This window comes from Podarcis tiliguerta (assembly GCF_965153285.1).
Source record: "Podarcis tiliguerta genome assembly, chromosome: 1".
NCBI lineage: Eukaryota > Metazoa > Chordata > Lepidosauria > Squamata > Lacertidae > Podarcis > Podarcis tiliguerta.
Window position 1 is genome coordinate 89,925,200 of NC_139534.1, and position 14,698 is coordinate 89,939,897.

Genomic DNA, 14,698 nt, shown 5'->3' on the forward strand with positions numbered 1-14,698 from the left:
AGCTATGGCAGGGATGGGAGAGAAATCTGTTCACTTTATATTTAAAAGCAAACCCACTTAATTTGCATATTCCGAAACATTACATGAACCACAGCCATCCGAATTTTGTCATGAGGTTCTCCAGACAAATAAAGTGTACGAATATGCATATAATGCAGAGAGGTGTGCATAAAAATGCACATATTAGTGAAAATAACATATTAAAATGTATTCTATTGGGGCAAATTGCTTTGCTACAACATGTACATCCAACAAGATTGCATAAAACTATTGTGTATTAGGAAAAGTTCCCCAATGAATTTTCGTGATGACATTTTTAAAAAAAGTAAAATGCAACCAGATGCAGAAATGTAGATAACCAAACTTAAGGCTGGGAAAATTAGACACTTGGGGAAACCTTTCTCCCTTCCTTCCTTCCTTCCTTCCTTCCTTTCTTCCTTTCTTCCTTTCTTCCTTCCTTTCTTTCTTTCTTCTTTTCTTTCTTCCCCCCAGCCACTCTAGGTGGCTTCCAACAAATTAAAACACAGTAAGACATCAAACATTAAAAACTTCCCTAAACAGGGCTGCCTTCAGATGTCTTCTAAAAATCAGATGGTTGTTTATTTCCTTGACATCTGGGCGTTCCACAGGGCAGGCGCCAGGCCCTCTGTCTGGTTCCCTGTAACCTCACTTCTTGCAGTGAGGGAACTGCCAGAAGACCCTCGGAGCTGGATCTCAGTGTCTGGGCTGAGCAATGAGGGTGGAGATGCTCCTTCAGGTATACAGTTAAGCACTGCCAGCACTGTCTGACAGCAGTTCTCTTGCTAATTTATTAAAGGAAGGAAGAAAAACCCACAAAAGAGACTGGAAAGGGGGAGAACAAAACAACAAAACAAAAACAGAATCGTCTGCTCCCATTCCCAGTACAGGAAACATCAATGCACCCATCTTTATTTACACATAGAGATTGACATATGCCCTCCAAATATTCGGAAAGGTCTCCAACTGCACTTGGTGTTTATAGAAGGTAGCAAGGGCATTAAGGTTTTCAAAGCACTGCATAACAGATGGTGAAAAATGTCCTTTCAGGCTCAAAAGCATAGGTCTCTTAGCAACCACAAGGACATGTAGCATCCATTTTTGTTGTCCTGCTGTTAGCCCCCATATTACAGGAGTATAACCCTAAAGGACATGAACATCAGCAGCCATCAAGGATTTCTCCAGTGCAAGATTAATACAGACAGCAACTTCAGACTGAAAAGGACACATCCTATGTGAGGCTCATCTCCAGATTGTCAGGTTTTTCCCAACCCTACCTGGAGATGCGGACAATTGAACCTAGGAGCTTTCGCTTGCAAAGTGTGCCCCATTGCATAGTAATTTGCAGCGCATGCACATTCATCCACAGAAGCGTGCTTTGAGAGCACAGAAATCTATTGTACAGTGGTACCTTGGGTTAAGAACTTAATTTGTTCCGGAGGTCCATTCTTAATCTGAAACTATTCTTAACCTGAAGCACCACTTTAGCTAATGGGGCTTCCCGCTGCTGTCGTGCCACCGGAGCACGATTTCTGTTCTCAGCCTGATGCAAAGTTCTTAACCTGAAGCATTATTTCTGGGTTAGCGGAGTCTGTAACCTGAAGTGTCTGTAACCTGAAGCATATGTAACCTGAGGTACCACTGTATATGGAGAAGATAGCAAGAAAGTAATCTCTCTCCCCCCCCCCTTCCGACTCCCACCCGAGATGATCTCATCAGAAGACTGGCCAGGCTGCACAACACTGTGCGCTGGCAAAGGCAGAATCACCGTGGGGAATCAGGACTCGTTCAACTATAACTAAAGTAACATCTGTGGTTCGGCTGAGAAGTGTACCTGTGCATGAAATATGCAGATGCAGAATCGTTGCTGAGGCATCAAGGCACACACTTCTTCATTTCTGCAAGGATTAAACTTCCAGTATGTGGAGCAGACCATAAAGAAGGCTGATCGCCGAAGAATTGACGCTTTTGAATTATGGTGCTGGAGGAGACTCTTGAGAGTCCCATGGACTGCAAGAAGATCAAACACATCCATTCTTAAGGAAATCAGCCCTGAGTGCTCACTGGAAGGACAGATCGTGAAGCTGAGGCTCCAATACTTTGGCCACCTCATGAGAAGAGAAGACTCCCTGGAAAAGACCCTGATGTTGGGAAAGATGGAGGGCACAAGAAGAAGGGGACGACAGAGGACAAGATGATTGGATAGTGTTCTCGAAGCTACAAACATGAGTTTGCCCAAACTGCGGGAGGCAGTGGAAGACAGGAGTGCCTGGCGTGCTCTGGTCCACGGGGTCACAAAGAGTCAGACACGACTGAATGACTAAACAACAACAACATGTGGAGCAGGGGAAGCTGTTCTGCAGCTTTGCAGACGGTTCCCTCACTTCAGAGGCCAAACATATTCAAAACTTGTTACCCATTCCTCTTTCACTAACCGTTAACTTGGAAGGATATCCGTCCAGAAGCTTGCAGCGGTTCTATGCAACACTTCCAGAGTTTCTCTGCTATGAAGTCTCTGCTATGGTGTCTCCGTTAGGATTCTTTAGCTGAGATTCCTGCAACGCAGGGGGTTGGACTAGATGACTCTTACAGTTCCCTTACAGTTCTACAATTCTACGATTCTAAGTCTTGCAATGCAGAGAAAGAAGAAACTTCATATGCTAGCTGGCCTCCTGCTAGGCCAAGCTTTTAATTCAGAAGCTTTAGTTTTTCTGAAGAAATACCAAAACAAAAAACTACACAGTGTGATTTGCTTTGTAGGGACACTTCATGGCCCCATTACTCGCCATAATTTATTGTTGCTGGAATTTTTTTGGGTTGTATTCAATCATAGTCCTTTATGTCCATTGAATTTAGGACTCACTTAGGTTCATTCATTTCAATGGGTCTGTTCTGAGCAGGGGCAATGTGTCCTAATTCGCTACATGATGGAAAGTGCCACTTTGCCCTGCTGCTGCCGCTCCCACCCTCACCTCCCTGCTCCTGCTGTACCCCCTATGTCCTGAACCATGGGGTAAAGGGAAAGGGAAAGGACCCCTGACAGTTAAGTCCGGTCACGAACAACTCTGGGGTTGCGGTGCTCATCTCGCTTTATTGGCCGAGGGAGTCGGCGTACAGCTTCTGGGTCATGTGGCCAGCATGACTAAGCCGCTTCCGGCGAACCAGAGCAGCGCACCGAAACACCGTTTACCTTCCCGCCGGAGCAGTACCTATTTATCTACTTGCACTTTGATGTGCTTCAAACTGATAGGTTGGCAGGAGCTGGGACTGAACAACAGGAGCTCACCCCGTCATGAGGATTCGAACCGCCAACCTTCCAATCGGCAAGCCCTAGGCTCTGTGGTTTAGACCAAAGTGCCACCCAAGTCCCACTGCTGTACACAAGGACATGGCAGATGCTAGCATGTAGTCTAGTAGGCTAATGAGTCCAGAGTCCAGTCAGGCCAGGTTCTCAGCTCTGCAGCTGATCCAGGGATCAGGGCACCTGGAGATCAGTCCCATACACCCAGTCGTGATCTAACCAACATGGGCAGTTGAGGAGACACAGCACCTCAGCTCTGCTTGCCTTTGGTACTTTGCCTGCTGATTGCAGCACCTGGGTTTGATGAGGCATGTGATCCTCACCTGTTCCAAGCCTACTCCAGCTGATGAATCACATACCTCCTCCCAGAGCTAGCGAGCCTCACCTGGTCAGCTAGGCTGTGGGCCCCTGCCTGCCCCAGCTTCCTAGAGAGTTCCTCCCACTGCTCCCTATGCTCCTCAGAGCCCACTGCGTTCATGGAGACAGGGGACCCTCTGGCTCTGGTGATGGGTCCTGCTGCTCTGGTTCCTGTGCACTGACCCCCATCCCCTCACCATTCTCCGTCCTTCCGTGAGTATTTTCTACAACAACTTCTCCATCCCCAGCTTGCCCTGGTGTGTCCCAGTCACGATGACACCCCTCCCTGGGATCCTCTTCCTCCCCCCCGCTGCTCTGTCAGTTCATGACACCGTACCACATCTGCCACTGCCAGAGAAGCAACGCTGCCATTGGCATGGGTTTTGGGTGAGGTATTGCCCCAAATCATGCATGCTCCACAAGATCTCACGTGGTTTCGGATGAGAGCTCTCTCTGAATGGACACAATCTTGCTGAAAATTGGCACCAATTGTGGCAGCACTTCTCCGCCAATGGCGGAAGCAGTGGGGCAGTTGGGGCACCCTGGAGAGCTTCTGCCGCCTGAAGCAGAGGCCTCACCCTGCCTTATGGTTGTACCGGCTCCGGTTCCACTTCGTGGAATATCACCCACATTTTTTTCCTTGGCCATGCGCAAGCAGAGAACATGGAAAGCTAGCCTTCAGTTTTTCCACATTGGAGTCTATTGTGGATTTGAAGCTGCTTCTGTTTCTTGTGTGTATTGTTGTTTTTGCGGCATTCACATGGCATCCTCCTCACCCAAAAGGCAGTCTGTGCTTGCCTACTATTAAATTTGGATTTTTGCAATACATGGACAATCTGATAAGGGAAGAAAACTCAATATAAAAGCACATTACCTGGCTGTGTATGCACTGAGTTGCATTGTGTGGGCAGGTTTTTTAATGTGTATGGTAACTGCTGGGCGCCATCAATCACGACACCCCATACCTCCATTTTGTTTCTAAAGGAAGGGATGTAGCCTGCCTTTTCCCATTGGTTGTTGCTGAAGGGAGGTGAGCAGTATTTTTATTTTTAACAGCTCTTTCTCACAGAACTGCTCTTGCACAAAACAAATATATTAAAAATAAAAATAACATCCACCCCTAAAAATACAGGAGGCAGGAGAGGACAAAGGAAGTAAAGGAAGTGGCAACCTTTCCTGTGAGCAATGGTAAATTCTTCCCTGCCTTGTGGAAACACACATTTTAAAAGTGCTTTTTTTGTGGCAAATTTGGTATATCACAATAACTCGTATTTCAAAAAGAAAATTTAAATGGGTACACACATACACACACGTGCATGCCCACACCAGAATTTAGGTCTCCTGTCTTGGGATTATTATTATTTTATCTGCTCTTTTGTGTAAATATTGTAGACTGAAAAACTTGTATTTCAAAAATACCTTTAAAAAAATGTATTGGCCATAATGGACCTCAAATTTCTGTAAGTTGTGTTGGGCTGGGAAGTGCTAACTGAAGGGAGGGGCAACAACACACAGTGCAAATGCACCCCACAAAGTATACTTGATAGATTTCAGAGGCATAAACTTGAAAACACACATGCACACATGGAATCAATGACGCCTGCAGAGCCCAAGGTAGAGTCAGACCCAGCTCAGTACTGTCTACTTTGACTGGCAGTGGCTCTTTCAGGTGGGGGTCTCCCCACTCCTGCCTGATGCTGCTGGGATTGACCCTGATGCTCAACCACTGGGCTCCTTCCTCTTTCTTTTCGAATGAGGTGTGGATCATGGCTGCACAGATCTCCTGGGAATTCATTAAAGCCTAATCGTAGTTGTGTCAACTTTACAGCTCGAGATGTCGCCGTATTTCACAGAAAAGCCCTTGGCATTCTCCCTGTGCCTCAGACCCGCTCCGTTTTCCTCCTTCAAAAGGGCAACAGCCTTGACATGTGCTGCATTTCAGCCACTGGGTGGCGCAGCCTACTGCATCATTGCATAGTGCAATAGCTCCCCCACCCCTCTCGTTTTTGTGTCTAAGCTTGGCTGCTATAATGTAGAAGAGAGAGTTTTGTTACAGAAAGTATTATGAGGAACTAGGAGTCGAAACCGTCATGTAGCGCCCAGATAACCCACCTGTGGCAAACGTGTCAGCAGAAGAATGGGCAGTGAGGGCTAGTGCCACACCTGTTGGCCTCTTATGCGATGTGATGCTGTGTGGATCCTGGCTCTGTAGCCTAGAAGGACCCTGATCTTTCTTTGGGGGAATTTGTTCAGCAGTTAGTTAGATATATCACCTCTCCTTCTGATAAACATGATAAACTTGCACAGGGCTTTCTCGCAGCCGGAACTCAGGTGGGTGCCGTTGCCATTATAAGAGAGTTCCAGCTCCTCTTTTTCTAGAAAAATAGCACTGTCTAGAGGAGCTATGTCCCCAAACATAAAAGCAGGGAAATAAGTTGGGTGTGATCTCTATGATACAGTGGTACCTTGGGTTACAGATGCTTCAGATTACAGACGCTTCAGGTCCACTAACCCAGAAATATTACCTTGAGTTAAGAACTTTGCTTCAGGATGATAACAGAAATTGTGCAGTGGCGGTGCAGCAGCAGCAGGAGGCCCCATTAGCTAAAGTGGTGTTTCAGGTTAAGAACAGTTTCAGGTTACGAACGGACCTCCGGAACAAATTAAGTTCTTAATCCGAGGTACCACTGCATAGCTAACGGGCCTTTGTGACTTTGCCTGACACATCCCTGCTGGTTTGGGGATATAGCTCTGTGTGTGTGTTTGTGCACACATGCACACAGGCCCTAGCACACTGAGCGCAAGAATTCTCACAGTCTGCTATGCCAGTGGATATGACTGTGGTGTCTGAGTGTGTATTACGTCGGGAGCAGGCAGGGGTGTCAACTTGAATAAAAAATTGGGGAAGTCCATGTAAGACCCGCCCCGCGTAATCGATCACATGACACATGTATGCATACCATTTTAATGACTATGCCTATCAACGGGGGGGGGGGCTGGGACCCTCAGACATTTTGGGGGGGGGGGTGGAAGACCCCTCAGACCCTAGGAGTTGGCTCCTATTAAAGCAGGGATGTGCAACTATCAGTTTCGGTTTCTCTTAAATTCAGTTCTCTACATTTCTGCATCAATTTACCTTTTGTTTTATGTCCCCATGAAAAGTCATCTGTGAACTTATCCTAATAAACACTTTCCCCCCGAAACCATTTCCCTTATTCAATGCACTTTTGTATTATTTTCCCTCACTAAAGATGCATTTTTGTACACATGGCTTGGCTTGAGAACTGCACTGCAAAATTCGTAGAGATGTGAATTTCTAAGGGTGGCTGTGTTTCGGTTCATGTACAGTTTTTGGAAATCGATTCACCTTTAAATGCAAACTGCACAGAACTTCTCCCATCCCTCCTCAGGATGTGGGTGGTGTCAGGCTTCCAAAGCTGCAAGTCGAAAAGCCACATGGCATTATTCTGAGTTCTCTTGTGGGAGTCCGTGCTGTAGACAGTCTTGGGAAATGAGCCCAGAGTGGATTGCTTTTCAAACAGTCTGGGCTACACCTGTATTTTGCCCAACTTCACCACTGTTGTACTTTCCTACTCAGTTGTTAATATGAAAAAAAGAGACAAAGGTAATCAATGTGTTAAAAAAACACACACCACAATGCAATTTCTTTCAATGAATCCTTCACTGATGAGCTCCTAATGAGACTGACCTTTAGAAGCCAATTAGCCTCGGTAAAACAGCATAATCACATTTAAATAATGCTTTTTCTTTATCCAAATGAAGCTCTTTGTCATTATGCAAGTTTAAAGAGCACAAGCTACCTAATTGTTCCACGCATGGAGGTCTGTTACCCTCCTGGGCTGAGCAAGCCACTAGGTGGTCACAGCAAAATGAAATCAGAGAGGACAGATGCCGAGTCTGATTGGAGACGGGTTTCTTAAGTTAATTTTGATCTGCTCTGGTTCCACTCTCTAAAGAGATGTGGGAAAGAGACTTGGTCACATCAGGCTCATTGCCAAATTAAAAAAGATTTGTCCTTAGCATCTTTGTACTGGGCAAGGGATGAGGAACCTGTGGTCCTCCAGGTGTTGATGGATGCAGCTCACAGCATCCCTGCCTGTTGCCCAGGCTGGGGGGGGGGGAGGGGGGCAAACAGGGCTGGAGCCCACCATCATTTGGAGAGCCATGAGTTAGCCATTGCTGCTCTACAGAGAACACTCATTGTACAAGTTGTTGTATAAAATCTACGGTAGAAGCTGCAAAGGGAAAAATAATACAAAAGTGCATTGAATACGGGAAATTTCACAGAACCTGCAAACAACCTGTAATCACGGAATTTTTCCGTGTATGACGAGGTTTTTTATTTTAAAATTATGTAAAATAAAATTAGGGGTCGTCTTATACACGGATAGTGCAGAGGGTGGAAAGGCGATTGGTTGCTGCCGTGAGCAGGAGATTGTCAGCGGCGATAGGGCGGGTGATTGGTGGCTGGGGCAAGGGCTGCTGTTGATAGGCTGGCACTGCAGCAATTGGGCAGGCGATTGGTGGTTGCTGGCGGCGAGTGGGCAGTTGATTGGTGGCTTTGCCGGCACTTGCTATTGTCAGCGTTGGTTAGTCGGGTGAGTGATTTTAAGCAACCCCCCCCCCCCAAAGCTGAAAAAAGCTCAACAACTCTGGAGGCAATCCTCCCCCCCCAAAAAAAAGATTAACAACTCTTGGCAATCTCCCCCCCCCCCCCGCCATTTTCTTAATTTGGAGTACCCAAAAATAGGGGGCGTCTTATACATGGGGGCGTGTTATACACAGAAAAATATGGTATTTTAAATAAAAGACTGCATCTTCAGGGCTTAGTTCCACCGAGTACTGAATGCTCTTATCTGCACACGTGAATCAAGAGCACACAGAGTCCAGTTTTTGCTCACAATTAAGCTTACTTTGTCACTTTTGCCTTTAACCATGATACCCCCACCCTCAGGGTGTGTTGTAGATGCTTATTATCTGTCTTTTAATGATTAAAGATTATTCATATCCTGAAGGAGCGTCTCCACCCCCATCGCTCAGCCTGGACACTGAGGTCCAGCGCTGAGGGCCTTCTGGTGGTTCCCTCACTGTGAAAAGCAAAGCTACAGGGAACCAGGCAGAGGGCCTTCTCGGTAGTGGCACCCGCCCTGTGGAACGCCCTCCCATCAGATGTCAAAGAAATAAACAATTTAGAAGACATTTGAAGGCAGCCCTGTTTAGGGAAGTTTTTAATGACTGATGTTTTAAGGTACTTTGTTGGAAGCCACCCAGAGTGGTTTCGAAAACCCAGCCAGATAGGAGGGGTATAAATAATAATTTATTATTATTATTATTATTATTATTATTAATCCTGCTGTTGCAGATAAGAGAGCCAACTGGGTGTAGTGATTAAAGTGCAGGGCTGTAGCTAGGGGGGGTGAGGTGGGCCCCCACCAGGGGTGCAGGCGACTGGGGGGCGCAAAATCGGCTAAAAAAATATGTCCATAAATATAAATATTGATTATTGCCTCATAAGAAATGGTTTTATGAATGGGTGGAGGGGGGGTTGGAGGAGAGGCAGAAAGAAGAGCTAATTTGTCTGTGGCTAGGGGGTGCAATTTGGATGGTTCTGCCAGGGATGCAAGATCACCTAGCTGCAGCTCTGTTAAAGCGTCAGACTAGGGTTCAAATCCATGGAACTGACTGGGTGACCTTGAGCCAATCACTATCTCTCACTCTAACCTACCTTACAGGGTACCTGGGGGAATGAAATGAGGTGGAGAAACATGTGCTTCACCTTGAACTCCATGGAGGAAAGGTGGCCTATAAAATGTAAGGAACATATAATAATGAACAAAATCTTAACATCGCTACCGGTGAATACTTGGCCAGCCCAGACTAATCTCTGTGGAAAGGGTCATGGCTCATATGGCCTAGAAAGAGTCCTCAGCTGATTTTAAAGGTCACAGAAGGTCACAGAGAGGGCCATGGTCTCTGGGGATGTCATTCTGAATACTGAAGTACACTCCAGCGTTATTATTTTATTCTGGATTTCCCAACACATTCCTGAAATGGCGGATCCACCCAGTCCTGCCATTCATCCAGATTTTAACTAGGCTTAGAGAGCATAGCTTGCCCCAAGTCATCTATGGAATTCAAGCCTTTGAGTCCAGGTCTGTTGGAATCAGGAATACAGGAGCCCATGCTGAGTTAGGCCGTGGGTCCATATAGCTTAGTATTGTCTACACTGACCGGTAGCAGCTGTGTAGGGTTTCACACAGGGTTCACAGCCTGACCTGGGACCTGCTGCAATACTCTTGCTAGTAGGCCACACCATTTATGCTTTTCCAGGCCACGTGTTACATTGGCATTGTGTTACTTGCTCATTCCTTGACCATCCTTAAGACTCACACTAGACCACATCTGCCTTCACCTCAGCTTTTGCCCAAACAACCTGAGCATCTTGTGGATACCTCCAGGTCCTGCAGAGCTGTTTCTTTCCCACTTGAGCCAGAGACTCAGGGGCAAGAAGAATGGTTGTTCCTGCTAATGCCTCCAAACACATTCTGCTAACAGTTTGGGGGACAAAGAGCTGGGGTGGCGTTCTTTGAGAAATCTCCCCAAGCATGATGGCATGATAAGAGCAAGTCCTTCTGTCTTCTGCTTCCTCCTTTCATGGCTATAAGGAAATTTGACCCTAAAGGGTGAAGCAACAAGGGCGCAATGAAAGAGATGGGGGTGGCGTGAGGCTGCCATAGTGCCCATTGCATCCGAAAAGAAATGATGCAACAGCAGTCAAGTCCCATCCTGTTTCCTTCCTCCAGCTGGGATAGTGCAGAAAAATCTGAAACTTGAAGCAGGCACACAGAGGAAGGTGACTCATTTGAATGGGGTGTATTAATACTTAATAAATGTGTCATCCATAATAAATAAGAACTAGCCCACCCACAAGGGCACCAACTGCTCATGAATACCAACGGGAAGCAAAAACAATCCCAGAGGAGCTGATCTGATGGTGCCCTTTCAGGGGAGGAAAGAAAGATGATGGCTCTAACATTGTAATTGTACAGAAAATAATTAGCGGAGAAACAAAAGGTGCACACACTTCTAACCACTGTTCTAGGCTTCCCAACAAACACCCCACCGCCACCGCCAAGTCTAGGAAACCTGTGCTTCTATCTGAAAAGTGGCACCTTGGTAAAGTGATTCATGATCTGGTCATGTCCAGACTAGACTACGTAGGCTACCTTTAAAAGACGGTTCAGAAATCTCAGGTGGTCTACAATGCAGCTACCAGAGACTTCTTGGAGCAGCCAGTCATGTAAATTCTCATTTCTCCACAGCACTTAAAAGTGTTTAACTGGACTGTGCGCAGCAAATTTTCCCTCCAGATATTTTACAAGTATTATGTATTCCTCACTACAGCATGTTTCTTTATTATCTCTGTGTGCACATTCCCCCCAGAACTCCAAATACAAAGGCACTGTGGCAGTTTAATCTCTGTTTGCCAATCACTGAAAACCTGACAGGCATTTCCAGAGGGAACTGTGCGCATTGAACTGTAGCTCCTGCTACAACAGTACTGAGATTTTCATAGGAAGACAAGAAAGCAGTTTATCTGATGGTTCTGAGCTTCTCCAAAGAATAATAAGGGAGCAACTCCTCCCTGCAATCTTAGGATGCAACAGAATGTTAAGTATGGAAGAAATTTAATACAGAGGTGAAGGAACTTTCTTATCTGTATTCCTCCTGCAGTCCTTCAGATCTTAGTTCCCCCTACTTCACACACATAGTAAACCCATCTCTTTCTGAACATGTTCTCTCTCTTTCCGATCTTCTGATTTTGCCTCTCTTGCTTTGTAATTTCCCTGCCTCATCAGTGGAGCCACCTGAAAAAGATACAGCAGGGATCAGCAAAGCAGATTCTGAGAGAGCTCTCTTTCTCAAACATTTGTTTAGTTGTTTAGTCGTTTAGTCGTGTCCGACTCTTCGTGACCCCATGGACCAGAGCACGCCAGGCACTCCTGTTTTCCACTGCCTCCCGCAGTTTGGTCAAACTCATGCTGGTAGCTTCAAGAACACTGTCTAACCATCTCGTCCTCTGTCGTCCCCTTCTCCTTGTGCCCTCCACCTTTCCCAACATCAGGGTCTTTTCCAGGGAGTCTTCTCTTCTCATGAGGTGGCCAAAGTATTGGAGCCTCAGCTTCACGATCTGTCCTTCCAGTAAGCACTCAGGGCTGATTTCCTTAAGAATGGATGCGTTTGATCTTCTTGCAGTCCATGGGACTCTCAAGAGTCTCCTCCAGCACCATAATTCAAAAGCATCAATTCTTCGGCATCTGCCTTCTTTATGGTCCACCTCTTTCCCAAACCAAAACATTTTAATATTTCATGTTTGCACCCAAATCCTAAATATATTTACTCAGAGGAAAGTGAAAAAAAATGATTTCCAGAAGATATACAACAAAGTAAATACATTAAGGGCAGTAGTCTTACTTAAAAGCTGCTTTGGATGGGATTTGCCCAGAAAAGTGGCATATAAATATGTTTTGGATTGAGCTGTGGTGCTTCAGTGCTGTCAGAAATGTGTCTGACCTCCACAATTGAGCCACTGAACCAGCTGGCATACCAGGGTTCTGCCTAAGCCCCTTTTCTCCCTCTGTATTTTTTGCTCCTTACACCAGCAGTGCTCCACTGGCACAGGGGTGTCCCTTTCTTAGTGTTTATTCCCCAAGCACTACCACTGTTCTACCACGCCGGGTTCTGCAAGCATAAGAGCAGTGAAGGGCTGGAATGAAGAAGATGGAGAAGACAATTGCTCCAGATAAAAAACAAGAACTGATAGTTGGAAATTGCAGATAATCGGATCTCTGCTAAATGTTAGCAGAAACGTAAGAGATGTTTGACAGCTCTTCCTGTCTCAGGAGGTAGAAGTTCCTCCTTCATTGGAAGTATTTGAGCAGAGACAGTGTCTGCCAAGGATGCTCTACTTTCAGATCCTTCATTGTGCTGTGGGTTGGACTACCTCACCTCCAAGGTCCATTCCAGAACTATGATTCTATGACAGGAGTGAGTCTGACCCCATTCAGCAGGCGTAACTCAGGAAAAGAATCAGCCCACCAGCCGCTCATTATCACCACTGTCTCATGGTGACGAACTGTGATTGTGTTCCTCACGCTGACAACAATGCTTTTGTGAAACAAACTCATTCCAGATACATTCATCTGGTCCACAGCTTTTGTCCCTTCCCGTGTCCCCTGCTGCTGACAGAGTGTCTAAACATTTAATCATCCTGCCTTCTCTGGCAAAATATATGACTTGTCTAAGAGCAGGACTGATACATCTCTGTGTTGTCAGCAGCAGGGAGGAAGTCAATTGCGCTAGCTATTTGTCGGGAGGCTTCCTGTTCAGGGAACGTACCTGCTAACAATAGCAAGCTTGCTTCAAAACGTAATGCACGTATATGGTCCTCCGGCATTGTGCACCTCTGGGCACCTCTCTGAATGCTGCTTTCAGTTAAACCTTCTGCGTTTGTGGCAGTTGTTTTCTTCAGTTCAACTGAACTCACTGGCCTGTTACAGTCCCTGTTCTCTGAAAGAGGCCCACATGTATCTGACCCTATTTGTGAAGGTCACCTTCGCACCAGTGGCAATTTAGCAGCTGCTGGGTGTGTGTGGTGAGCAGTCCCACTGCCTCCTCATATTCTTAGTGAACCTGTGATGGGAATCGTGATCTGAAGGATGACAGGCCTGGCCATACCATGAGACAGGCAGCGGCCTCGGGTGACAGGTATTGAGGGGCAGGAAGTGGACAGGCCTCTGTGTGCCCCCTAAGCAAACCTGATGCCCTTAGGGGCAGTGGAGGACGCTGTCCCATTGCCAGTGTCAAATGACAATTCAGTTGCCAGTCTGGTAGACTGAATGGGGGCAGAAGCCATCTTGTCCTTTGCTTCTGTCAGCAAAGTGTCTTGCACTGACCCTGCTCTGCTGACAGGCCAAGGGACTGTTCTAGAATCAGGGGTGTCAGCTTGAATAAAATATGGGTGGGGCATAATCGTTCACATAACACAGTACACATACACCATTTGAACGGCAATGCCCATCAACTTGGGGGGCAGCCCCCTCAAATATGGGGGGGGCAAAGAGACTGTGGCCTCTAGGAGTTGATTCCTATGTCTAACACAATTCTTTATGGGTCAGGCCTCTGGGGAATTTTAATTCAAACGTTCATATGATGTTATAAGAAATGAATTAGCATATAGAGACTTTCTGGAGTAGAAACCATAATTGAGCTCTGTATACTTCCTCAATTATGAGGCGAATGGGGGTGACTCAGGTGTGATTTTCACAGGCCCAAATTGGATTGTGCCGCTAAAATGGCGTCTCAAGTCAGTTCAGGGAATTCCTAAAGTCCCAAGACATTCTTTGGACTTGGGTACAAAACACAAAAATTGCTGCGTTGTTAAAGGGACCACTTTATTTTTATTTTTATTTTTTTGTAAAAGAGCAAAAGCAAGCTGACTAGGGAAACACACTGAGCAAGTGAGGAAGGGAGTGGGAGAGGTAGGGGAATCTTTCATTTTGACGGTGAGGTTGAAGGGGTACAGTTAGGGTTACCCCAGAAAGCCCTAAAAACTGTTTGTGAATTCCCCCCCCAGCCAGGCCTCGGCGTATGCATTTTAAAAACTGCAATTTCCTCTAAGACAAAAAGCACAAGCTAAGCAGTCCTCTTTGTAACAAAAACGCTGTAACAAACCTAGAGCTGAGAACAGAAAACCTTTCGGGTTCCCAGATAGAAACAACCTTGTCCTGGTACATTGATTTGCAACATACTTCCTGGAACAGAACCAGGGAACGAAAAAGCAACATTCTATGTTAGAATCTGTGAAGGGGGACAGGGAAAAAGGGGTTTGAAAAAAAGGATAAAACCTGCTTGTAAAATGTTTTCGGTGCGGCCTGTCTTTTGTGAACTGAATCACACAGGTGCCTCTGCCCCTCCGGATGGCAGAATAAAACGCTCTTT

General features: G+C 46.1%; 1 long non-coding RNA gene across 1 annotated transcript; it reads right to left on the minus strand.

Annotated features, from left to right (window-relative positions):
* Nucleotides 1-11,096: 11,096 nt before the first annotated feature.
* Nucleotides 11,097-13,425, minus strand: LOC310657980. Its single transcript, XR_014502061.1, has 2 exons — nucleotides 13,097-13,425; nucleotides 11,097-11,565 (listed from the first exon to the last, which is right to left on the minus strand). It is a non-coding gene; the product is annotated as an uncharacterized lncRNA (long non-coding RNA).
* Between the last annotated feature and the right edge of the window lie 1,273 nt (nucleotides 13,426-14,698).